The sequence below is a fragment of the Polyodon spathula genome, chromosome 1, assembly GCF_017654505.1.
Source record: "Polyodon spathula isolate WHYD16114869_AA chromosome 1, ASM1765450v1, whole genome shotgun sequence".
NCBI lineage: Eukaryota > Metazoa > Chordata > Actinopteri > Acipenseriformes > Polyodontidae > Polyodon > Polyodon spathula.
In genome coordinates, this window is record NC_054534.1 from 22,776,030 (window position 1) to 22,803,263 (window position 27,234).

At 36.5% G+C, this 27,234-nt stretch overlaps 1 protein-coding gene across 2 annotated transcripts in view; it reads left to right on the forward strand.

Annotated features, from left to right (window-relative positions):
- Positions 1–27,234, forward strand: part of LOC121315688 (tyrosine-protein kinase transmembrane receptor ROR2-like) — a 91,578-nt gene that overhangs the window by 35,635 nt on the left and 28,709 nt on the right. The gene's annotated exons all lie outside the window — the stretch shown is intronic.

The window sequence follows — 27,234 nt, forward strand, 5'->3', positions numbered from 1 at the left end:
TTTAATGAATAACCAATTTGTTTGGCAATTTATTTAGCCTATTGTTAATTCAATTTTGTAAACTCCACAAACATTTCCTTTGGTGTCTGGTTGAGCATTAACAAGTCCCTTTTTAAATCTTTTTCCTTGGAATTTTTCCAGCTTATGAATCCAGTCATTAAAATAATTACTGGCTGTTTAGGACAATTTTAGCTTGATAAAATCAGAGGAAATAAAAGGCTTCTCTGATCTGTGATCCTAAAATATGTTGTGAGGTAGAGAAATGTTCACCAGACTGCTAGATATCCTCAGTACTTATTATATTCAGGATTTTGTACTGCTAAGGTAGCTATGGGGATTTTATCATAAAGCTGACTGGTTGGGTGTAAGCAGCAGCATTTCCATTGTTGGCTCTTGCTATGAATTCACCATAGTCTCTTTTTGTACTTTTTCTTTATATGCTTGTGGATTAGGACTAGAGATCAAAGATTGTTAACTCAAAACCCATGGTGGCAAGGGTAATGTTAGTGTCCCTTTTTAAATGCAGGTTGAAAGAAATATTGTGCAAGCACAGCAACACTGTGAAATTGTAGTTTATGTGAACGTTGGTTCAAAGAAGACAAGCAATTTCTTTTAAATGTTCCTCAAAGCCTAAAGTCATAATTCCATGATGAGGGAGGGAAAGTTAGTTAAAGTAGATTTGAATTGGATGCTTTTGAGTATTGTTAAAAAAAAGTTTTATTAATTAATTACAATTGCTAAGGTTTATTCTAACCCCCAGTACATCAGTTTTTGGGAGTAAAGGTGGACCAGACATCATAATAATTAACCTGGTGACTTCTAACATTGCTATCAGTGCTACTCTTAATAAAACTGGTTTGAATTAAGATGTTTTTGTTATCCTAGTGTAATTTACCTGGCCATAAAGTCTAAACAATGTCATCTACCTACCTGCCCACTGTATTTTTCAGACTTTTATTGTGCCCAGGTTAATAAAGGCTTTTAAATACATCTAATTAAATAACATTTATTAGGTCATACCCAGGACTGTGTTTGATGTTTCCAAGGCTCACAGTCAAGAGTTAGAGTACAAAAGAAATGCATTTTCTTTGTTTTCCACATCTGCTGAACAGATGCTCTGGCTGAGGAGATGTCTTCAAAGTCACATACACAAGTGAAATGAATAAATAGTATCTTCTGTTTCTCATCAAATAAAAAAAGGCTAGAATTGATTGCACAGTTATAGTATCTAAAGACCAATCATCATTCAAAATAGTACATGATGGTCAGTCATATGGATTTAACAGACTAGTGTGTATAGTTAATTAATATGTGCCATCTCAATTACAACTGATAAATGTGTTAGTAATACTAATGAGAAACTTATGAAATATTGTATTTCCTGTTTGTGTATTTGCTGTGCATACAATGGCATTTGCTGCCTTTTGTGTTTATAGCCTACGTGCTTACACTTTTATAATATTGTCATGTAAATAGTTCTGTTTTCATCTCAGAAACTTTTGTTTCCCCAACGCATTAGATTCACCGTGCAACAATTTTTTATTTATTTTTTGTTCCTGGGTAGTAAGGGTTATTTCCTAATTGCTTATGCCTCAAAAGTATAGAAAATGGCTATTATTCCCCACAAACTTTGCTTTTGTTACCAGGACAGTGATATTTCAAAATATCGCCATTTCCAATGGGAAAACGGGCAAATGTGTGTCTTTTTGTTCACATAAAGTCAGTAAAAAACAACATCTGAATCCAGATTAACATATATTTATATTAAAGTAATACAAAAATGACTACAAAAGATTTAGAAGTGAGTAGTTTTTCGAGATTTAAATACAGTATAATCGTAAATCTCAAAAAACTACTCACTTCTAAATGTAAGTTAAAAAGCTATTAAAGTATTTTCAGTCTGCTTAGTTTATTCCAACTTTAGTATCTGCCCCACAACCTACCACTTTAAAATGGTTGGCTATTTCCCTATCGTGTTGTGTTCTTCTGTAGAACAGTTGTTAAATAAGAAAAGGTTAATTTGCAAAATCAAAGGAACATTAGTGCTTTTGCCAAAACATTCATTTTCAGCTAGTACTTTTTGTTTAATATTACAGTTTAAAATGATGACGTTATTGAAGTCATTTCAAAATTCCATATACTGTGGAAAAATTATTTAAAGTCTGTACGTGATCCATACAAACAAAACAGAAAGCAGGTTATATACGAGCACACAGAGTATTCTCAATGCAAGCTGAATCGAAGACCTGTTGATTTTAAAAATCAATAAAATAATCATTACTTGATTGATATAAGGATGCCATGCTAGGCTTTGTCTAGCAGCAAGTTGCCTGGCACCAGCCCTGATTGTATTATGGTATATCAAAAGGTCACGATAAAGGACTGGACTTCCCCACTTCAATTACTGTACACAGAAGATGCTGGAAATGTAGAGTGATGTAAAGTGTCACATTTGCCAGTGGTAAACCAGGGTTCAAAATCTCCTTGTGTGTCTTGCATGATATTGCAGAAACCTTGTCTGCTGTTGAATGAACGTCTTAAAGCATGCCTCTGGTTTACATTATATGACCCCCCCCACCCCCCACCTGCACAAAGTAAACTTGTATAAAATGAAGCAGGCCGCACATAAAGAAATGCTTCCACAGACTTTGCCCCCCCAAAACCCCCTTTAAAATTGCGGGATCACTTCTGAAGTTTTGTTTTCTTTGAAAGCTCACACAGATTAAACAAATTAAAGTGCATAATTCCTAAATTACTCCATTCTGTCTGAATGATCTGGGATTGCCCATTAGGTAATATTAAAATAAACTGGCCTAGAAAGAGATAAGAACAGACGTTTTCCTTGGAGAGGTACAATATCTGAATGATTTTGTGGAACAGAAGCCTTTCTGACCACAACAGTGGCCATTCTTCATAAACTTAAACTGAGCTACTTCCAAGCCCAACAGGGATGTCAACAACACTAAGGTCTACAATTGAATCCTTATCCCAGTGCCTTTATCCTGAACCTTTGAACGTAGCCCTTTGAGTACTCCCTTTGCATCCCACCCATGATCAACATTTTGCCAACAGACATAAGGCAGAACTGCATTCTTGGGCAGAGCTGGGAAAGCAGTCATTTCCGGTTAGAAAACAGAGTGAGTTCAGTCTAGGAGCTGCTGCTGCTTCTGAATGGAGCCTCAGCCTTTATTGAGGGGATTATTTGTGTTGGTTTTAAGAGAATTCAAAGCACCCGTGTAAATAATAATGTTTGCTAAAGCTTTGTCTCACACAGCAGTTAGACCTTACTCATACAAGATGTTAAAGAAAAAAAAAGCCATAACCAGACCTATAACCTCCTCTGTAACTTTACTCATTGAAATAGATTTTGGAGTTCTGATTTTAGTTCAGGCCTGTTGGTTGTTTCGATGTACTGATGGCATCATATATTCTTGTTGTCTCTCCACACAAACTTGCTGCGCATGATTGTCCTCACAGTCCAGCTTTGTATTTGCTTTGTCAATCCTATATACTGTATGGTGTTAGGCACAGGCCTGCTTGCTTTATATTACACACTTTGAAAAGACAGGGTTGGGTTAAATTCTGATTGAACTGATTGGCCTGATTTTTTGATTCTTCAAAAAAAACGTTTGTTGAAGGCTTACTCATTCTTCTCATTCCTCTTGGAAGTATTTCAAAACTGCCTCAAAGCAAACTCCAATATCAATGATAAGGAAATGAAATCCAACCTGTACTACACAGTTAAATTTAAGATTATCACCAGTAAATTAGCCAAGGAAGGTAGTACTCTTCAGTTCAAAGTCAAGGTCATTATATCTCTAGGAGGAGTCTGAATCTCAAACTAATGAGCAGAGCTGGAACTTCCACCCTTCTGACTCTGTGGGTTAACACTCGAGTGAGCCTTGGATTCTTTCAACCAGGCTTGGTTGGCTCCTTTTGGAAACTGCTTTTAACTGATTTTAGTTTAAACAGCAGGAGCAGGCTAGTCAGATTTGGTTTATGGTACAAAAGAGCTGTTTAACATCTCTGGTTTCCAGTATGTTCCCTCTAGCTGTGATGGTGAACGGTTGTCTGTCTAAAAGCTTAGGCAGCTTATAAAAATATGTTGGGAGGTATTGCGTTTGTCTAGTTCTTCTTTTATAGGTGGGTTGTAATTTAAGCACTTCTTTTTTTTCATACATTTTGAAATGAGTTACAGACTGAACTACGCATCAGGGTTCCTGATTGTTTCTAAAATAACCTCTGTGAATCAAAGTGATGGACCTTTTTATCAGTCTGTACCATTATATTAAAATTATATAACTTCACTTTTGCAACCGTTGGTGCTCCTGCATAATATACCTATACCATGGCTCCTGATTGCCCCATTATGCTATTCCACTATTTCTTGCCATAGAACCGGCTCTTAAGGTAGAAGGCAAATAGCACTATATCTGGCTACTGATGGCAGCCTTAGTAAAATTGGAGCACTATTTATCAACCCTGTAACAGAAAACAGAATAATCCCTTTACAAATGACCAGGGACCTAGTTGATTAAGTTTAGGAAGAACCATATCATTTCACGTAAACAACTGTAGAGCAATATTTAATCAAAATAATATGTAATTGATGATGTATTTGTTGAATCCCCCAGAATATGGCAATATGGTTATTACATCAGCCCGACTTCAATAAACATTTATCGCCTGCTGAAAGTTAATACTGTTGGGGTCAAGGCAGGAGACCATTGTGACAGCATCTGACAAGCTACTTAGTAGCCTTGAATAGTGAGTCTGGCTCTTCAAAGGAGTCTCTGCAGGTTTCAAACAGCTGGTACTGTATTTCCAATGGATATTCTGCTGCTGTAATTTACAGTAGTTTTATATTTATGGATGGCTGTTCATATTTTACAGATATGATAGGGTTTGCAATGTAAAAGTGCCTAGCCTGGTTTACCTTTTGTGTGTGATGTATAGACCTGCAATGGAAACAGAGCCATGCCATTTAATGCCTCAGAAACATAATTAAGGATAATTAAACTCCTTGACCCAATACAGATACAAGTAATGGGCTCGCCATTTTTCCAGCTGCTGCTGGATCAGAGAAGGAAGAGAATGTTGCACTTTTTTCCTATAAGCAGCGTTAAATCTCCCAGCAGAGCTAATCTGTCAGGGTGTAGCTGCAAAAGCAAGATACTGTATTGACCTCCTTATGTTTTATGAGCCACTTGTGCTAATCCTTTCTTCTGTGTCAAAAACAGGCTACCTCCCCTTGCGCTTGTGTGTGTGTTTTGTAAGTTCTTATGAGGGATAGCAAACAGGTAGGCAACAGTGTTGGGGTCAATTCCTGTTTTTCAATTCCAATTCCTTTTTAAAATCAATTTACAGTTTAAATTCCAATTGCTTTGGAGTAATTGGAATTGATATTTCAGAGACATTTCTGTTCAACTTCTTTTGAAGCCAATTTTAATTGACGAGCAGTGATTTCAGTTTAAGCAATTTGTTCCCACTGTGAGAAGCTAATTTTAACACAGTAGTGCTAATTGCAATTTTGATCAATGATATGTTGGAATTGATTACACTGAAATTGGGAATTGATTTTTAAAAAGGAATTGAAATTGAAAGAGGAATTGACCTGGACCCTGAGAGCCAATGTACTAAGGAGTATTTGATGTGATAAGGAGGAGGAGATCCAAATTAGTATTGACTATACTTTAAGGGACAAACATATACTGTTTTTGTTGTAATGCTTTCTACTGGCTGTTTCCTCTTTACTGATTACAAGCTAGAAGGTCAGTATTGAAAAAACATTTGATATACAAGCTGCAGGTGGCACAGTGGACCTCTCAGATTCCATGGAAGCTTTTTCAGGTTCAGTTACAGTAATTGAGACCATTGTTATAGGAGTTCCCACTTAGAATTCCAGAAGAAAACGTGTGTTCATTTTTCCAGTAGAATAAGTTGTATACGTGAATTGTCTTACTGTCCTACAGTTTGTCATATGTCATACTGTAATGTTTGGTTAGGATTAGCCTGTTGTCATATGTCAAAATATTATTATTGCATTTCTTTAAAACGCTTGCTCCGCATTGTGCTCTAGAAGTGCAAGTAGAGACAGTTCAGGTTCAGGCATCACCTGTCAGACACTGGGGACCGATAATTACAGTTTACATGTACAGTAGGCTAAATTCTTTGTTTCACCAGAGCTAGAGAAAAATCAGGTTTTCTTCAAATGCAGTGTTTCTTTCTCTCCTTTGTCATTTTACAGTTATAGTTGTGTGTAATTGGTCCATGTGGCTTAACAGTGCAGCAGCTGAAAAGGATTATTGCTGTCTTTCTTTCCGTCCGAGAAACATGGCATCAAAGATCTGCGTGAAAAGAAGAATTTGTTTAAGCAAATATTATGCCCTTTAAAGCCACAATTGAAAGGCAATCCATCATAAAACCAGGTTTAGATTTTCACGTGTTGGGAGATGCCTGTTTAATCGACTGAAAAATGCTTTGTTCAGAATGTTTTATTTCCTCCTATGGAGCTGGCTTCACTGCGTTCATTTGGCAGTGCTCTTCATTCCAGGACCTCACAGCATCCAACTGTGTCTATTGTAAGTTGTGCAAGCGCGCTGGTTCAGGTCATGTTTAGTTAAGACTGCTGACAGCAAGTACAGCAGAGGGCTACAAATGACTTTGTGAGGTTAATGCTATTGACCACAATCGTGTAGGTAAAGTACAGTTCTAGTCTTTATGTGAGCATCCATGTCAGTGCAGTAAAAGGACAAAGATTGAGTCTCAACCCGTACACCAAAGTTAAGCAATATTCCTTGATGTGTTGTCCAATCGGCAAAGTGACTTTGCCAACTTATTTTCTTTGAATTCTCGGTGTACTTTTTAAACTACAGATTGCAACCCAGAAACGCAATAAAAACAATGATGTGGTGATCCATTTATTTATTTATTTTTTTTAAAAAAAGGTTTTATGATAATTAATGTAGGCTATAGTATGCGCCTCTGGGTTCTAGTAATTCAATAATAAACTACTCAAACTTCACTCTCATTATTTATAATGTCACCAGAACCCCTTGATGAAAATTAAAACTTTCTTATTTCCTGCAACCTTTTATTCTATATTTGGATGTGGTTTCTACTACAGACTTTTTCATTTGGTGTGGATTAAGAAACAGGAATACAACAGTTTACAATATGTGTGTGTGTGTGTGTGTATGGTTGTTTTTGGGGGGGGGGGGGGCTGGGGGGGGGGGGGGGGGGGGGGGGTGGAAGGGGGAGGGTTAACGAATTGTAGAATACTACAGTCGTCGATTGTCGCAGCTAAAAATACTATCATGAGAGTCTCTCCAAAGCAGGTGTTTGATTAAACTGATGGCTTGATTTTTTTTTTTTTGTTGTTGTTGTTGTTGTTGTTGTTGCTATGCAACTGTAAGTGGTTGTTGATATGCATGGTGGGGAGGAAAGGATTAAATATCAGCATCAATCAATCAGGCACATTGCAATAGTAGGCATTAAATCAAGTTAATCCCATGGTAGCACTTTGTAAAAAGCAAGTTAAATACAGAAAGCCTATAGTTTTACTTGTTTTGGAAATTAAATAAGACACCAAACCCTAAGGAGATTCCACTTGTAATATTGTATAGTGGCATTTTGAACCCTGCCATGCGCCTCCAGATTCAAGTTACATGCATTTTGTCATTTGATCTCAACCCTGTACACAAACATCACAGAAAATTGCTCATACAATTAGTAAGGGCTCTTATATTGCAATGCTCCCATGCCTTGAATCAAAGTTCGATGCCTTGCGGCTTTCCAACAATAAATCACCCTTGCAAAAAAACAGTAAATTTTCTTTGACAGCTGCTAAATTATACTGAGATTGGAAACTACCCTTTTTATTCCTGTATGGCATCTGAATCATTATAGTTAACCAATAGATGCAGTTACTTTTTCACTACATCACGTCTTTATATTAGTGCTAATACAATACATTGTCTTTTTCGTTTGGAGTGGTTGTGCCTGTTGCTTTTGAAAAAGTAGCTGAACTGATCCATTGCTACTAGCAGGTACATGTGTTTTGTTTTGTGTTTTTTTGTATTGTTTTGGAAGGTTCTGGTGATTGAGAAATGCTTAATGAGTCGCACTGGTGCAGTCAAGGCAAGCCCCTTCTACAGCTATACAGTGGGCCGCTTGTCATTCCAAGGCACTTAAATGCTAATGTCCCCTTAGGGCTTTGCCAACACTGTCTGTAACAAATTAGTCTTGCTTCCTGGGTAGGACGTGAAATCCATATTGTATCTCTTGGTATTAATGTTTTTTTTTTTTTTTTTACATACCACAAAAAAAAAAAAAAAAAACATGTTTAATGTCATTAGCTGCTTTTTTTTAAAGACTTAGGCTAATTGTAGGGTGTTTGTTGAACCAAAACAACCACAGTACTTTTGAATTCGACTAAACATAGATCATGAAAGCAGGGACCTGAAAGTCACCCCACACCCCCATTATTTTTTTTTTTTTATTTGGAATCGGCAATTGTTTAGTAATCTGCAAACATAATTTACTTCAGTTCTCTGCACAGCTGTCAATAATGCATGCTGCTTTGTTGACTTTTTTTTTGTGTTCACTATCAGTGAACTTCTCAAACACCAGCTGACAGAAAACTGTGTTACTGAACTATCTTTGTAACCAAATCTCCTCAGGATATTATAAACAACAATTATAAAAATAATAATTTTTATTTTGTATATAGCACCTTTCATAGTGGACCACCATCACAAAGGACTTTAAAAGATAAGAGACTAGGGTGTGTGAACTATGCATCAGCTACAGAATCACTTACAAAAACGTCTCACCCGAAAGACAGAGCACAAGGAGGTTAAGTGACTTGCTCGGAGTCACATAGTGAGTCAGTTGCTTGAGATTTGAACCAGGTACCTCCTGGTTGCAAGCCTGTTTCTTTAACCACTGGACCACACAGCCTCCTGTAGTACTACTGCTGTAGACCATCAAATAAAGACACACTGTATATACCCAAGGATACAATACACAAAAAGTCGATTCTTTTGCTAACATTAACAAAATGTGTTTGTGTTAGAATGACCTGCTCTTGCAGCAGAACTCTCCTGAACAGAAAGAAATGAAAAGTGTATTTTAATGACCATTATGCATATTGAATTATATTTTCTCAGCTGTAATTAAACCACTTTATGTCAACATCTAACATTGTAAATCTTGACACAACTGAACGCCAAGGCTGACAGGTGATTTATAATGAGCAAGAAATTGGCCAAACATTACAGTGAACACATTGTACAGTTATGCTGATATTATTTAAATGACGTGCTCGCTCAAATACTGAATACCGTTTCAGTCATGAAAATGACAAAAATCCATATCTTTTTAGCACATCTTTTTTTTTCATTCCTACATTCAAGAATAAACGGTTAAAGTTATTTCTTCTTCACAGCCATTTCTTTCTCAAAATCTCTTGACAGGTTTAGGTTCCTCTATAGGTCTCAAGCAAGTTTTCTCTCTAAACTTATTAACTCTCCTAATCATGAAGTTTTAAGTAAACCGCATAGGCTATCCAAAATACGTTTGCAGCTATTAGAAAGGCATTCCACCCCATTAAATGTCACTTAACAGCTCTCTTAGCAGTACTTTAAAACTGTCGTTTATTTGAGCTACATGATTTAACATCTAACAGCTGGATTTATCAGGCATTATTATTGGTGTTAGAGTTTCACTGTATTCTAATCTTTTGGGATGCAGTGAAATTAGTTCAGTATTGATGCTTGTTATTTTCTTTTTGTCAGTCAACTACATTTATTTTTTTTGGCCATAAAGGAAAGCAGTAACCCACTGCAGGAGCTCTCTGGAATCTGCTGAGAAGTGTCTGTAGAGCATGGAGGAGTTGGACCAAAAGCAGAAGTTTTCTTTTTAATTCAAATCCATTTTTCACCATGACAGGATTTTGAAAAGGTTTTAATTTACAGCCCAACAGATTACCAGCAAACGGATGGAACTGGAAACCCTTAAGGGGATTGCACAGTCTATAAAGGAAACATGAAAGAAATATTGTCTGCGTACTCTTGGAGACATTCTCTACAATGGGTTCTCCTTACGTTAGTTTACAGATTACAAATTGTGCTTTTAAAAACTGTCAGTAGATTTGCAGAGCACTGTAGCTTATGTGAAGAGGGGGACTATGGGCTTCAAACACGTTCCTCAGCAGATGCATGAATTCAAATTGGGCAGAGCAGAAAGGGTTTAGTTTGTATTTTGGTTCTGCTTTGAATGTTTGGTTCTGTACTAAACCTGGCACCACGAAAGGCGTAAAATTGGCTAGACTTTGTTTTTCTGTTTTGGTCCTGATGTAATAGACTTCTGTTCTAACAGTTGGTGATACTGTATTTATTCCCTGTTATCCAGCATCAGAAGTCCAGTTCATGATTCTGAATCCCCAACTGCACCCACTACTTGCCTATATGCTTGCTTGTTTTTAACACTGGGATCATGTTCTTGCTTCCTCCCACGTTGTTTTGCGTTGGTTTCTCCACACAATTTTCTTCTCTGTTGTATTCCTGGCCTAGTTGCTTAATGTATTCAGTCTGTGTCTAACCACACTGAAATTAGGACACGTGTAGCTTGGCAGCTTTATTTCTCTGTTCAAAACTCATTATACAAACAAAATTCACTCTCCTCAATCTGTAAGATATATGCTAAAAATTGGGGTAAACTGTAGGAAACTCATTGGTAAGAACACCAAAGACTCACACCTTGTTAAAAGTGTGTGTGTGGGTAGGTATTACTATCGGACAAAATTTGAGGCAATGTCCTCACAAATATAGTAACTCCTGAAAAAACAACGTTGTGGGGACGTCCCAACTTTGTAAAACCATGTTTTTGAAAACTAAATATTCCTTAAGAATTGTTTTATAAAAGTACCAAAATATTTAGTTTGTTAGCGACTTTCAGCCTGTTTGGAGTTTTGTCTGACTGAAGTTAGAAATAGTAAATACAAATATAATGTGAGTCAATGAAGTCCCCACAAATGTAGGAATGCAACGTGTGTGTGTGTATATATATAAGATAATTGGTCCCTGAAGAATTATAATCCTGTATGTATATATTTTTAAAGAAAGCTAGTAAGTGTATTTGAACAGAATTTTACTTCAGCCATTTGTTTTTCACAGTTGTAAACTATTAGGGAGGCTTAAGTAGGTTTTCGTGCACTCCAAACTCAGCTCTGCGAAAGATTGATTTAAAAGTTGCTGTAATGTTATCATTGTGAAATGTAGACTGCACAAAACCAGATCTTGTAGTGTAAATGCAATCTGGCAATTTTCTGTTTATTGAAGGATCAGAAATAAGCTAACAGCTCATCATTTACCTGACAGAGTCCAGAAATATGTGGCAGCTCGTTTCTAGTAAGGTTATGAGTGCTGGAATGTTTACACATTCCCAGTGTATGGTGGAGGGGTACCGTATGGCTTTTTAAAAATGTATTTATTTGTGTTTTAAAGCAGTTGGCCTCAGAAATTATGGATTGTCAAATTAATCCAAAAATATGTAAAGACAGTAAGAAAGTGTGATCCCACCTGAAGGTGGCCACAAACGTTTCTGAGCATGCCAGTTTGTTTTTTTTTGACTCATTGGTAAGAATCTGGCTGTATTTTTTTTCTGGTCTGAGCGCTGAAAGGTAATAGTTTGCCATCATCACCTTATCGCTGTTGGAAATCAAGACATTACATTTGTCAAAGGATTGAAGAGGCCAACCTGAGCAGGAAGGCTAGCAATTGTTTTCATCATGAGTCAACTATTTTGTTGAGTCCCCTTTTCATTTTGGTTTGTGATACTAGATATTAGTCCTGGGCAACTGCACAACTGCTTAAAATTAGAAAATAAATAAACGCACAAATAAAGCAACCATTCTTGTAGTTTAAAATTAAATGTTAACTTTTTGTTTTTTGTTTTGTTACATTGCCAAGTGCAAACACTAACCAGTTGCTCAGACCTGCTGCATTTCTGATTTGGTATGCCAGACCTAAATTAAAACATATGAATCTGGAAAGCACTGTATGGCTTAAAGGACTATTCTAAATATTACATTACTCAACCACAATGAACATAAATACATTGAGAGAAATTACCATTCTCCTGAGTGGAAAGTTTAGGTTATGCAAAAGTGTCAACAGCTGTAATTTATAGCTCCTTCTAGGCTGAAGTGTGCAAGTGATATTAACGACAGAAAGCTGACATTTGGTAAATGTATGTTTTGAAATCAAGCCAGAACTAGCATTTCAACTAAATGGCTCCCTGTGATCAAGCAGGCGATGCCCAGTGAGAGCAACATTTAATATTGAACTAGTTTAAAGGGGAGAGGGACGTGGCTTGCGGTTAGCTGCTTTGTGTACAGCATGGTTAAAAAACATTCCAGTTCCTCCAGCATTGTGTCTGAATTTCAGGAGATGTGGGATTGGTGGTTTGTATATATGCCTGCACAGATAATTCAATGAAGACTTCTTGTCTTCTATGAAGTGAAGTAAGTTGGCAGGAAATCTGCCAGGGAACCGGGTTCTGACTGTGCAGAGAGAGAAAGGAGGAGGAGGAGAAAGACTTTTTTTTTACCTTACTTGGCAACTTATTTCTCTTACTAAATACCTGATAGATATTTAGTTTTTTTTTTCTACATTTCACCTAAGAGTGCTGGGAACTACAAATTAAAAATGAAATGGTGCTTTAAGCTGATTTACTTTTGCTGTGCCAATACCCTGAAAACACGTAAACTATCTGTGCTGTATAAAAAGTCTTGTGGTTTGCTGAACTAACATTCCTCTCAATAAAGAGAAACTCTTTTCATTTGCATCAGTTTTTTTTACATGACAGACAGTTTTTTGGATATTATCTTGAAAATGCAAAGGACAGAGAAATGGTGTCATTAAAATATATAGGAATGTTGACCTGAGCTTTTACTTTGCCAAACGTTTAAGCCACCACCACAGTAAAACAAAATATTTCAGCAGTTTGAAATATTGTGAAGAGATGACATGCAAGTTGGTTACACAGTATTTCTGTTACTACTGTAAATAGTGCACAGTATATTAGGGCTTCGGATTCATTTTGACCCACCAACCGGCTGTAAAACAGGTAGAAACAGGAACTTGAATTAAAAAGAAAAAAAAAAAGGTATGGCATCTTATTTGAGATTTGTAGATAAATAGTTTCCAGTGTTACATATGTTTTCTTGTTGGACGGTCAGCCTGGGGACAAGTCTGTTTGCTTATATGATGATGTCTAATCAGGAAAGGATAATGAATGTGTGCTTGAATTTCTTTTCTTTATTTTCAGTACAGTTTTCTGAATTGTTTTACTGTTTTAGAAGGTGAAGCCCTGCTTCCTGGATTTGGACCTGTCTGTGTTCCAGTACTTGTATGTGACTGACTAGCAGTGAATCAATGATAATGATGTTAACGTTTGCTTGCATAATAAAAAAGCACACTACATTTAAAGCAGCAACTTTGATGTGTTGGAAACCTTTGCTACAAAACAGACAGATGTAACACCTGCATACCAAAGCACCCACACTTATGCTGTCTGTTATTGGCCATGACCTCGAGGGGGAGGGGAATAGGCTTTGATTCTTCAGGCCACTGTGCAGACTTTTTCAACTTAAGGTTCAGATGCCTCATTTCATTTTCACATTTTCCTCAAAAGCATTCAATTAGATGAGAACAGCAATATATTTGAGTTAAAATAGAGGAGACTAAACTGCATTTTTTGTGTTACTTTTCCACTGGTCTTGACTAAAACAAAAGCCGTGGCCTTTGTTCTACATATGTGCCCCAATCCATTGCAGCGTTTAGAGGGTAATCAAGTCTCTGTGCTTACCAATTTAGGCAGCGTTTGCAGTGTTTATTCATATACACGAGGGGCATAAACTAATTTCATGCTACACCTGCACGGCCAGCAGAGCTGAGTGGTCATCTGTCAGTTTGAAGTAATCAGAGTTTTAGCACATCTTGAAATTGTATTTAGCACTTTTTTTTTTTTTCAGAAGCTTATCCTATTTTGTTTTGTAATTGTATTATTAGTACCAATAGTTCTATCTTTTTAATTCTGTTCTATTCATTCACTGTGTACATTTTAGCAGTTTGTTTTCGAAATACCGGTAACACCACCACCCCCAACCCCTTTACAAACACACACACACACACACACACACACACACACACGTAGTATTTGACTTTTTTCAGTCATTTTCATTTTTCGCAAGGTGAAAGTGCTAATTTCCCCCGATAATTAGATATAGGCCTAATGGCAGTTAACATTCCTGTTCCTAATATACCTTGCAAAGATTGGTTTATACATTCTGCAAATTGTTGCCCACTTATTAAATACTCTGGAATTAACAGATAGCAGTTTCCTAGGCACACTCAGATGCTAGCTGGCTGACAAGCAAGCAAATCAAATGAAATCATTACACCACTTAAGCTATTAGGCTGTTTTGTATGTATGTACATAATTGTTTCAAGTTTTATTTTTTTGAGCTTTATTCAGTTTTTTGCCACCTTGCCTAATTTAATTTGCTTGTACATCACTGTGTGTCTAGCTTTTGATGTATTGGCAGGCTTTGTGTCTTCGGGACAGCTAAATAACTGAAACCTTGTTTGCAATAGTGTTTTTAATCCAATTTGGTCACCAAACAATATCAAAAGCATGTTAACTGCTACAGGTTATCCTGTAATCCATTTTAATGTACAATACAGTGTAGCCTGTATGCTTTCCAGTGTTCATGGCATCATTATATAATCTGGTATGCGGTAAAACTTTACATCTGGGAATTTAGCAATGCAGCCACTGCCACTGACAAAGATCGTAAAGAAACATGAATGAACATGATCACCTCAGGGCTTGGAAGTGTTCCTTTGGCAGAACTCCACTCCAGGTTACCAGTCATCAGAAACAGGAGGGGCAGGAATACTCTGGCTTGGTTGGGCAGTAATTTTCCCCCAGTAAATCAATGACTCAAATAATTAATTTAAAAAAAAAAAAAAAAAAAAAAAAGGGCATAATGCTAACACAAACAGAAAGGAATTAATAACTGCAGCTTGAAGTGGCCTGTACAGCTGATGAAAGCTGTTAGTGTTCGTTTTTTTGTATAGCCTTTATTAGTTGAGATTATGAATTGAGAGATGGTACTTGGCCATTGACTGAACCAAGGACCTGTTCGTTACCTTCTTGGCTCAAGAGCTGATGACTTTATACCCTCATATTCCTGGATTTACCACATACAATAACAAGGCTGTGTTTTTGATTGTTAACTGTTAAGCTGGCAGTATCATTAAGAACTGATTTGCCACTTTGATCTCTAAGCAAACAAAAATAACTTGCATGCCCTTCATGTTTTAGCTGGCAAGACAGCAGTTTACTGTATGTTCTTATAACTAAGGGGCATATTCTCAATTGACTTGTGTGCCTCATAAGGGTATTTACATGCGTGAAGAAGGGTTTATGCGGGGTCGAAGCTGCTATTCTCATTGTGGAACGAGTTTGAGAAAAGCATGCACACATCTGGAGAGTTTCAGGGCGTGCAGGATTAAAAGTAGGCGTGGTTTAGCTAAACACAGGAATTCCTGTAGATATGCGGAAGATACTCGCATTCTGAAACGGCAAAAGACAAGACACCATGCGTAAACTACGCAGCCTGAGAACAGGAGTAAGGGGAGCGTAGGAGCTTCAGCCTAGCAGCCACGAGCAGTAAACACAGTTGAAGACAACCACAATTATGATTAACACCAGGGGTTTAATTCTGCCGGTACTCATTGGTACTCTGTACTGGGACTTATTTTGATGCCTGTACTGAGTACCGGGACTTATTTAATCTGTTTTTCATCCAAAGTGGATGAAATCCATTCTCTCACACAGTCCACTAGCGCAACGTTTCTCAAATGCGCTTGCATTATGTTACCTCATACTGCTTCTGCTTCTGTTTCTGTTAGCTACTATTGGCCACTATTAACGTCCGTATAATCACTGCATGTTGATTGGCCGAGCTTTCATTCTTTCATTTTTTCTTTCATCATCCCTTTTTTAGGACATCTTGAAACAAAACTCCCTGTCTACAGCAGTTACCACATAGTGTAATATTTCTTAATGCTTGTCATTTAAGGTTTAACTTCAGTGTTACATTACAGTACGTGACTGAGTGACACATGCAGAAGGGTACAATGCTTTCTGTATTTTCAGCTTCTTTGTTTATGGTGAATTAGAGATAATTTATCTTTTTTAAAAAAAATTTAAAAAAAAATTTAAGGCTTATTTTGTATTCATAAATGTATCATGTACCAGTACTCCTGGGTATTGTATGTAACAACATACAATACCTAGGAGTATGTATGTCAATGTTCCTTTTATAGTTAAAGCCTCCTTAAATAAATGTCTGAAGTTGTGATTGCAATTACAATTACACCTACATACATACAACAACCAAACATTTTTAAATGACAGCTTTTTCCACTATGCCATGTTCGTGGTTTTAGTTTTGTTGTCCCAAATAGTTAGATAACTATCTGGTTCAAATACCTAGCTTTCTAATCTTCTTTTTTCATTTTTTTTTTTTTTTTAATGAATTGTAACATGTCGGATAGTTTTTAAAGAAACATATATGAAGCCATAGTAATCTTTTCTGAAACTTGAAAAGGAATTATTTTGGCAGACTTCAACTCCCATTGTGGTTCGAGTGCTCTCAAACCCAAAAGGTCCTAGTGAAAAAGAGCTGATTGAAAGCGAGACAATCCTGTTAGAATGTACAAGAGACGCGATTAAAATCAGCTGGATCTGGAAATTGGCTGCTTCTGAGAAAAGGAAATGGCTGAAATCAGTTCCAGCCTGTAAGAGAGACGACCGTTTCAAACCACCTCCACTGGCAATGTCAGTGATGAACAAGCAGAAAAAAAATTAGTTTGGTTTAGCAGTGGAATCCAACAAATACAGTTGGGTCCAAAGCTGTTGCAAAAATGTAAAGCCTTCATTTTTTAAAGGAATCTGTTTATGAGGTGGTGCACAGAGTAAATGGATTGCTGCGTTGTTCAATCACCAGGCACTCTAATCTCTCACAGCCTTAAGCAAGCTAACACCCCTGCCCCTGTATGTGTCTCATTCTGGTTCTTTTTTTTTTTTTCTTTAAACAAAGAATGCTTCACTCTATACTCTATGAGGCATAGCAGAAATAATCTGTTTCATTTTAGTCTCCTAAATTCAATTTACACTGATAATAAAGCAAGGTCACTATAAGTGTGTTGCCACCGCCTCCACTTCACTTCAAAAGCAGTGAAACATTTACCAAACTATCGCCTCCTAAAATTAGAAACATTAAAAATACGTTTTGAAAGCCATTCATCTTATCATAATTTTGTGCATCTATGGAAGAGACTTTTTTTTTTTTTTTTTTTTTTTAAACTGATAATCTTGTGGTTAATGTAGCTAGATGGTGACTGAAATTAACTAATGTTCAGATTTTCTACTGCACTGTAGATCTAATTGAAGGAGTATAGAAAAACAGTAGGTCTTCAGCATCTATTTCTTAGTTACAAAACTTTCAGAGTCACCAAGAGCTTGCTATGGTGACATGTGGTGTGATAATATCAGTTGGGTTTCTAGAAATAGATTCACAAGATCAAGTGATGGGCTGGTTCTCTTATGGGTTTACCTCCTGAAGAACTATGGATTTGGGGAAGAAAGGGGGTTGGATTACACTTTCCATGTACTCTGTTTGTTTAATAACCTGTTAGAAATGTAGCAGTCTTGTTATGACTACCAGAATTCCTCATTATAAACAGAACTTGTAATATTCTTTGGAACAGAGTTTATATATGGATAGAACTGTCAGTGGACCATAATGTGTGCACAAGATCTAAAGAATTGAACATTCCTGCTGATATGTAATTAGCTCTGGCCCACAGCATACAACAGAAACTGTCAGACATCTATACTTTGCAGTGGTATTTTTAGTTTTGCAGCTTTAGGCTCTTTGAGATGTGTGTGTGTGTGTGTGTGTGTCTATATATATATATATATATATATATATATATATATATATATATATATATATATATATATATATATATATAATTAGAATCAGAGAATTGTAACCAAAAGCATGCAAGCCTTTTAAAAGTTTTCAGTGCTGGGTACGAGGTACCACAGCATCTTGCAGAGGTGAGTTATTTTGCATAAAGGATGTGCTGGTTTGGACTACAATAAACCATTTACGTGCTGAACTTTTTGAGATTGATAGATAATGGACTGACCTTCTACCAATGCTAAACAAGAAGGAAAAATGTAAGTGTGTAATGCTGTTGAATAATGCACCCTTATTGAAAAAGGAACAGGGAATACTGTTCTGCCAGAACAGCAGTGTTTGTATAAAATAACATTAAAAGTTATGCAGGTCATTTTTGTAATCTAATGTTTCATGTGGGTGTGCCCTGTTCTGAAAGCCATTTTTGTTGCAAGCATTGCTGGGAGCCATGAAAAGGTTTTCATTGAGATGTAACAGGGATGATAACCTGAACTTTGTCCTGAGCTCGCTGTTGAAGGTGCTAAGTATTGAATGCGTGAAGAAGGGAAATGGTGTTAAACTACTGAACATGTCATAACAACACCAATGTGCAACTTCAGGCCATGAGCTGTGCTGGCATCATGTTTTTTAGACCTCTTGTTTTACCTCAACATGTTTTTTTTTTTTGTTTTTTTTTGTTTCATGAAAGAATGAGAATTTTCTTTAGAAATCTAAAACTTTTGTGTGGTTTTAATTAATAAGATTTCATGGTTTTACAAAGCTTAACTATTGGCATGCTTTTTGCCCGCTGTTCTATGCAAGCCTAGGGGAATAGTTTTGGAAAGTTTTCCAGATACTTTTTTCTCAGATGAAATCTGCATTTAAGATTTTTAATTCATGCATGCACTATTAGAACTAGTTCATGTGGCAAATACAAATGTGTTTCTTTACAGTTGTTTTTACTGATTTTAGCTTTTTTTCCTTTTTTTTTTTTTTTTTTTTTTTTTTTGCATTGTGCAAATTTTTTTTCAATATTTAAGGAGAAAACATTGGCATAGGTCATCCCTCATATGGAGAGACAAACTTCAGACACATTCTCACCAAGTGTAAGTTACACGGCTCTTTTGTATGGAAACACAGTAGATTTGCAATGTGACATGACCTTCTTGTGTAAAGAGAGATTTATTATGGTTTTACTACCAAGAAGAGAATGAAGTATTTTGTCAGTTTAATTTACGACGATTGTGCTTTGCAGACGTTCTTTATATTTAGCGGTGTGGCAGAGCAAAGCTCTGCCCTTTAAATTGGCAGGGATGGGGTTAACTTCCCCTACCTGCCTGGGTTTATTATGTTCAGGTGGCTGGGGTTGATTAGGTTAATTAACGATCAATCAGCGCCCAGCCACCTGATATAAAAGGAGGCCTCTGCTTCTCATTTGGAGAGAGGGAGTATATTTGTTTGAACTGAAGTCTGTCTCTGGGCCTCTATCCACTCGCCAGCCTGCCACATTTGGTGTCAGAAGTGGGATAGCGCCACCTAGAGGCCCAGAGACAGACTTCAGTTCAAACAAATATACTTTTATTATAAATAAACACAAAATGAAAGGGCACAAGGGCCAAAACAAAGCAATTTAAACACAAAAAAGATAAAAAGCAAAACTTACAAAAATAACAGTTTCCAGGCTGGGCAATGCCTTCACTGGATTCAAACTTTCTAAACAACCAAAAAAAACCCAACCTGCTTCCTCAGCTCCCTCTCTCCAAATGAGAAGCAGAGGCCTCCTTTTATAGCAGGTGGCTGGGCGCTGATTGATCGTTAATTAACCTAATCAACCCCAGCCACCTGAACATAATAAACCCAGGCAGGTAGGGGAAGTTAACCCCATCCCTGCCAATTTAAAGGGCAGAGCTTTGCTCTGCCACAAGCGGGTAATGTCTTAATTTAATGGCTGCTATAATTCTTTGGTTAGAAAGAGCTCTGATGTGGTGCCTTTTTAGATGATGTGTGGACAGACTGCAACCGTTATGTATTGGATTGCACATATGGACATAAGCAAAAGCACCATCCTTAAATATAAAAATGTGTGAAATATGATTACAGACAAAATGTGTTGAGGCAGCATGGGATCATGAGTCCGCTTGAAACTGAAAACTGATCCACTTTATGGTGTTTGCTGTAATTCATGGTTCCTGGTCATCATGTTCTGTACTTCTCGTTTTAAAAACAATCTAAATCATTTACAGATTAGTTTTTTTTCTTTCTTTGGGGCAAAGGCCTTTTGTTAAAGTGCTTTTTATTTAATATAAAAAGGTGCCTCATTCTTGAGGGGATTGAGGAAGAGGAAGATGCAGCATAGCGGCTGCCACCTGGCAGTCTTTGCTGTGCCTTAAGGGGGGTGAGATTATGTGAGGAGGAAAGTGAAAGGGCCTGCTGTGCCAGAGATGAAAGCTTTCATAACTAGAGATACCAGAAAGAGAGAGGCGTGCTTCAAGCTGGATCAGGCTGTCTAATGAGACTGGGCAGCAGTCTGCTGTTCCACTCACCTGATAGCTGATAAGCCCTGGCAGCCCAGATATGAGTGGATTACGAGGTGATAATAAGAACTGTTAACAAAGTTTATAAGCTAGTGGGAGAGAGGACTTTTTATGTGCATGAACATGCTCTCTACATAAAACAGACGCGTTATGGGAGCGCTGAACCGAAATGAGAAATGTTTTACTGAACGTGTAACTAATTATTCATTTAAAGGCCCTTTTTTCCTTTTTTTTTTTAAATGTTTATGTGAATTAAATGTGTTGGTATCTACGACATTTGTTCTTGACTATTTCTAAAGATACCAAATATATATATATAATATATATATATATATATATATATATATTTTATATATATATATATATATATATATATATATATAATTTAATTGCAATATCAGAAATGCTGGTTGTGTAGCATCTTGAAAGAGTTGGGAATGTGCTTCCCTGATGTCGATGAGGAGATTTGCAGTATAGTTTGGGAGTAAAATGGCTGAAATTCTGTACTAACAGGCTGTGTTAGATGGGCAGAACCAGTGGAGAGTGGCACATGAATTTTAATCACAGTGCCATATATGTTATTATGGAGCAATTTAGAATGCAATTGAAAGGTCTGTATTTCTGGATACTCTTAGACTGAACATCAGACTGTAGTCAGTGTAGTTTATGTATTTATTTATGTATGTATTTATTAGAAAACGTAACCAGTACGCTGAGGGTTTGATATCCCCCTCTAGTGACAATTGTGTTGCGCTTTCTTGTTTTCCACTCCCTTTTGTTTTTTACAAGGCTGAGGAGCAACGGCTTACATTGGTTGTCAGGAGTGGCGGATGTTGAAAAAAAGGAATTTTCAATGAAAGGCAGTGATTCAGTGGCCTAAGTGCCCTACATCTCACACAGCCAAAGTAATCAGATTAGCAGCTGAATCAAAGCTTTACAGTGATTTCTTTGTTGTGCACTATCAACCTGGTTACCCACTCTTGCAAGGGTCAACGATGTTCAATTTGAGTAGAATGGGAGAAAATATTTAATAGGGTGGTAACTGGAAAGGGTTGTTCATTTAAGGGCTTTGAAATGAAGTGTTGGCAGAGAGGTCAAAAGGTAACCAAGGATTTTACTTGCATATTGTTAAAAGGTAAAGTTAAAAACATGTACAGTAATTTGTTTTTTGTATTCTTTGTTCCAGTTTGTTTTAAAATGTCTTCCAGAATATTCTGGCTTAAAAGTGAACCCTACTTCACCTGGTTGGCTGGGAATCTTTGTCTGCTCAATTCTGCAGTTTCCCTCTTACTTGCTTTTATGCCCTTATTCATAAACAACAAAAGAGTAGTGGAACCAATTAAGAATTCTGTTTGCTTCCTATGACCCCTGTTTAAGAAAGTGTATGTACTGTATTTCTTACCATAATACTGCTAGTTATTGTGTGTTTGTGTGTTTTTAAAATTTAGATTATACACATTGGACTATTTGTGAAAGGAGCGATGGAGCCTCTTCACCAAGCTCTAACTCGGGAGTGATTTTAAAAAAGCAAACAAAACCCACAACCGTCTAGTTTCATGAATTTTATTCTTTTAAATTCATAGCTTTGTGAAGAAGACCCAATATTTATGCCTATTTAGAAGCTACTCTGTCACGTTGATGCCAGTTGTATTGTCTTGTGTAACTTTGTATGCAAATATTGACTGTAAATTAGCTTGTATGTGGAAGTAAAATATTACAGTAGAGTTACCACCTTTTGTGCTTTTCCCTGGATTGTCAGTGTGAGATAGGTATCCTGGGTTTTAATCTTATGCAGTGTGTGGCACCGGACTCCACAAGAGCATTATCATCAACTGCAACCACATCTATGTAGACAACTTGCCAGTAAATGTTATCTTGTTTTCAGCTACCACACGGTAGAGCCTTCATTGAGAGGGCACTATAGAAAAGGATTTTCTCTTTTAAAAAAAAAAAAAAACACTTTAAAAATTAGATTTACTTTGAACGTGAAATGATTCGTTTTGTAACCTTCTGCTGAGAAGTTTTTAGAAGTGTCCCAAAAATGTTCTGAAAAAGGAGAGGAAAAAAAAACAAATAACTTTTTATTTGTCAGAGTTACTTATAGTTTATCTAGACAGTGCCAAATTTCTGAACAGAGCAATATTAATGAACTGGCTGTGTCTTGGTTTGTTGTTGAAAGATGCTGAACTCCAGTCGAGCTGTGATTGGTTGACGCAGCAGTTGTGGGTACAGGACTGGTTGCTTTCATCAGTGTAAAGTGTTGATCGGCTGGTTTTTGGTTTTTAGTATTTGCTATCCAATAGATATGAACTTAGCTTTCATTATGGCAAGTAAAAATGAAAAAGCTGATACTTGCGTGGATTGATTTAAGTTTGATTCACAGCTGATGCTGGGACGTACCAGTTGTTTATATACTGCCTGATTCAGAAGTCCACTAGAGCTGGAAACTGATTGGCTGAATATACTGACTCATTTTCTAATACAATAATGTACACTGCAAAGAGAGTTTCAAACTGTAACTACTTGCCTTTAGTTTTGGCAATTCCTTTATTTTTTTGGCAAGTGTAGTTTTAAGTAGACGTAAGTAAAGTACATATGATGTTTCTGGCTTTGTTCATTAACACTGTGCCAATTATTATTTTTTTGGGAAGATTTACCATGGCTTAATGTTAATTCCTTTAATTGACCAGAATGTGACATTGTACTTGATTTATGGTTGTTGCAGTCCCTTAGAAATTTAAAGAAATCCTTCTAGGTCAAGTTTCAAGCTGTCACATGTTTGCTTTAGGCATGTTAGGAAAGTAGGGTTTAAAACATGTGTATTTCATTCCTGCACAGTGAAATGAACTGTGTAAGCATGGTAGAAAATTAGAAACTGTGTATTCTCTTGTTTTGTAAATGTTTCTCTTGAATACAAAGGTTGATTAATAGGCCGATTTGAACAGGACAGAAAATCACCACATAAACAGGTGGTTTCAGAATTTTTACCAACATCGTGAAATTTAGTCCCGTGCGAACCATCCATTTCTTTTTATCCCAAATAATTCTCAGAGGTGCTCTCATTTATTTATTTATTTATTTATTTATTTACAGGTGTCCTGTGTCTTTTAACTCCCATTCGAATCAACCATGACAGTGTTAGGTTAGAATTGATGCAGCATTTCCAGGGTGTTCGCCTCAAAGCAACACCTGACTTTACAATAAACCATAATATTAAAATTGATAGGTCTGTCCCAAGATTCTACAGTTAAGGTAAATGAATGGACAGATTGTCAAACTAGAGATCAGGGGGAGGGGGGGAGTGACTTTATTTAAAAAAAAAAAAAAAAAAGGATGCTTTGAATGGTGCGTTTGAAGGGACGAAGGCACTCAAGGGACGAAATGGTTATTCTAGCCTTTGGAAAAGAAGGCACAATGAAATTAGTTATTTACACCCGGTTCCCTGTTTACAAATCATGCACAAAAATGCCTTCTCTGACCACAACATCGCATTTCATTTAGAATTTACCAACTTTTCTTGATGAAAACTAATATATGTTTGAGAGGTTACCAGACGACCTCAGCTTTTGACCAACTCTGAGGACTCTGTTTACCCAGAATGCTTTGAAATCATTGCTTTGAGTCCCACTGGTATTACTTCTACAATGGAATGATAATTTGACATGGAAACTCTTTTTTCAATGTTTGTTTTGGCTATGGGCATGTCCATGTTGCATATCTGTTGACTGTGCAGCATGTGGGGTTTACTATTGTTTAAGGTGTGCACATGGTGAATGCAAGATTCACACTGTAAATTGGCATGACTCCATACAAGTAACAACTAAAGCTAAGGTTTACAATTTTAAAAAGGCCTACTACAAGGGAATGAAGCAGAGACTTACAGAAGTAGATGGAGTAAAATAGTGAAAACATCCACAGAAAAAGGATGGTTGTTTTTAAAAAATGTAGTACTAGTGGCGCAAAACCATTACATCCCAAAAGTAGACAAATCTAAATCTAAAACAAAATGGTTTAATATATCAATTTTTATCCGAGAAAAAAGGCACTTTATAGAGCATTTAAAAGGGACCAAGAACAAAGTACACAGAAAGAGTACATGGAACTGAAAACACAAGTCAAAAAGGAAGTTAGAAAGGCCAAGAGAGAGATAGAAATGAGCATTGCCAAGGGGGCTAAAACCAATTCTAAAAGATGTTTCCAATATTTTAACAGCAAAAGAACATGCAAGGAGGAAGTAAAATGTCTAAGAGATACAAATGACAACATCATAGACGAAGAGAAAAAATAGCAAATATATTAAATGATTACTTTTCACAAGTTTTTACAAAGGATGATACTGGCAACATGACCCACATGTCAACCTGTTCCTGTCCAGTTTTAAATAACTTAAGCATAACAGAGGCAGAAGTATTAAAGGGACTAGGAGCTCTTAAAATAAACAGTTCCCCTGGGCTGGATGAGATCCTCCCAATAGTACTCAAAGAAATGAAAGAAGTTATTTACAAACTGCTAACCAAGATCATGCAATAGTCTCTTGAGACAGGGGTTGTACCGACAGACCGGAAAATTGTAAACGTAATACTTATCCACAAAAAAGGAGACAAAACAGAACCAGGTAACTACAGACTAATAAGACCTGACTTATATATGGAAACTTATGGAAAATGTAGCTGTATGGTAACAATATCCTGGGAGACAGTCAGCATAGTTTTAGGAAAGGGAGATCATGTCTAGCTAACCTCGTGATTTTTTTTTGAGTATGTAACATCAACAATGGATAATTGCAAAGCATATGACATGGTTTATTTAGATTTCCAGAAAGGTTTTTGACACAGCCCTACATAAAAGATTCACTCTCAAACTGAGTGCAGTAGGGATTCAAGGAAATGCATGCATATGGATTAGGGGGTGGTTAATATGTAGAAAACAGAAAGTACTGATTAGAGGAGAAACCTCAAAATGGAGCGAGGTAACAAGTGGAGTACCACAGGGATCAGTATTAGATCTTCTGCTATTCCTAATCTACATTAATGACTTAGATTCTGGTATAGTAAGCAAACTTGGCAAACACATTTGCAGCAGAAAAGGTTATTCAAAATGATCTAAACAGCATTCAGAACTCGGCAGACACATGACAAATGACATTTAATATATAAATGTATAAGGTACTGCACGCAGTCAATAAAAATCTGCATTACAAGTATCATATGTGAGATACTGAAATTGAAGAAGAATCAATGAAAAAGATCTAGGAGTTTATGATGCCTCTGAAATGTCTTCTTCTGGACAATGTGGGGAAGCTATAAAAAAGGCCAGCAAGATGCTCAGATATATTGTGAAAAGTGTTGAATGTAGGTCAAGGGAAGTAATGTTAAAACTTTACAATGCATTAGTAAGACCTCATCTAGAATATTGTGTTTAGTTCTGGTCACCTCACTACAAAAAGGTTATTGTTGCTCTTGAAATATGATTCAAGGATTCAAAATTCTAAAAGGTATTGACAATGTCTTCCCAAGAGACTTTTTCCAACCAGAAAAAAGAAACGAGGACCACGGATTCAGAACAGAAAATAGGAGGCACTTTTTTACATAGAGAATTGTTGGAGTCTGGAACCCACTCCCCAGTAATGTTGTTGAAGTAGACACCCTGAGATCCTTCAAGAAGCTGCATGATGAGATTCTGGGATCAATAAGCTATTAACAAAAAAACGAGCAAGATGGGCCGAAATGGCCTCCTCTCGTTTGGAAACTTTCTTATGTTCTTATATCTGTTTCCTGAATTGTGGGCATGTACAATGGTAGTTAACCTGGAAAAGAAAAACGCAACCAGAACATCCATACCTACACAAGTTGATCGTGCGTTGGGTGAATTTAGCTTGGCTTTCGTGTAACAAATTGCATTACTGCAGCAAACTGCATTTTAAAACTGTTGCAATATATAACAACCATTATTATTATTATTATTATTATTATTATTATTATTATTATTATTATTATTATTATTATTATTATTATTATTATTTATAATCTTTCAAGATGATGTACATGTTATTTTTTACTGATTGTAAGATTGTGCTCAGCCATTAACAGTAGTCTGTGGATTTAGCTACAAACTCTAATCAAATAAATATGTGGAATTCATTGAAACAAACAATTTGGTGATGATTTGTAGCTTGAAAAGTTAGATTTTTAACTGTCATGTGCTGTTATCAGACAATAGATGACTGTTTGTCAGGACCAGAGTTGGAAATAAACTCTGGCATTAACAAGCTTTTTGTAAACTATTATCGTTTAGAGCATTAGAGAAAATCACAAGTCTCACACACTTTGGAAGTTCAGTGGTATATCATTACATACTGTCCTGATAAGCTACAGCTTCATTTAAAGGTTTAGTGAAACGACTTGTGTTTGTGGCAATGCTGCCATGTCTTCCACATACATTCATTCATGTTTCAGGCAGAAACTAAAGCACATCAAATACAAATATTTCTCAAAGCAATAATACTGGGATGCAGAAAAATGATATATCTTAATTGTTGTTTGCTTGTAAAAATCTACCAAATAACGTGTTATGCAAGTCATTTCCAAAACATATCCAGACAGGCCTCAATTTTACCCTTCTGTCTATTTATTATTTTAAGGAAGTAATAGGTCTTTA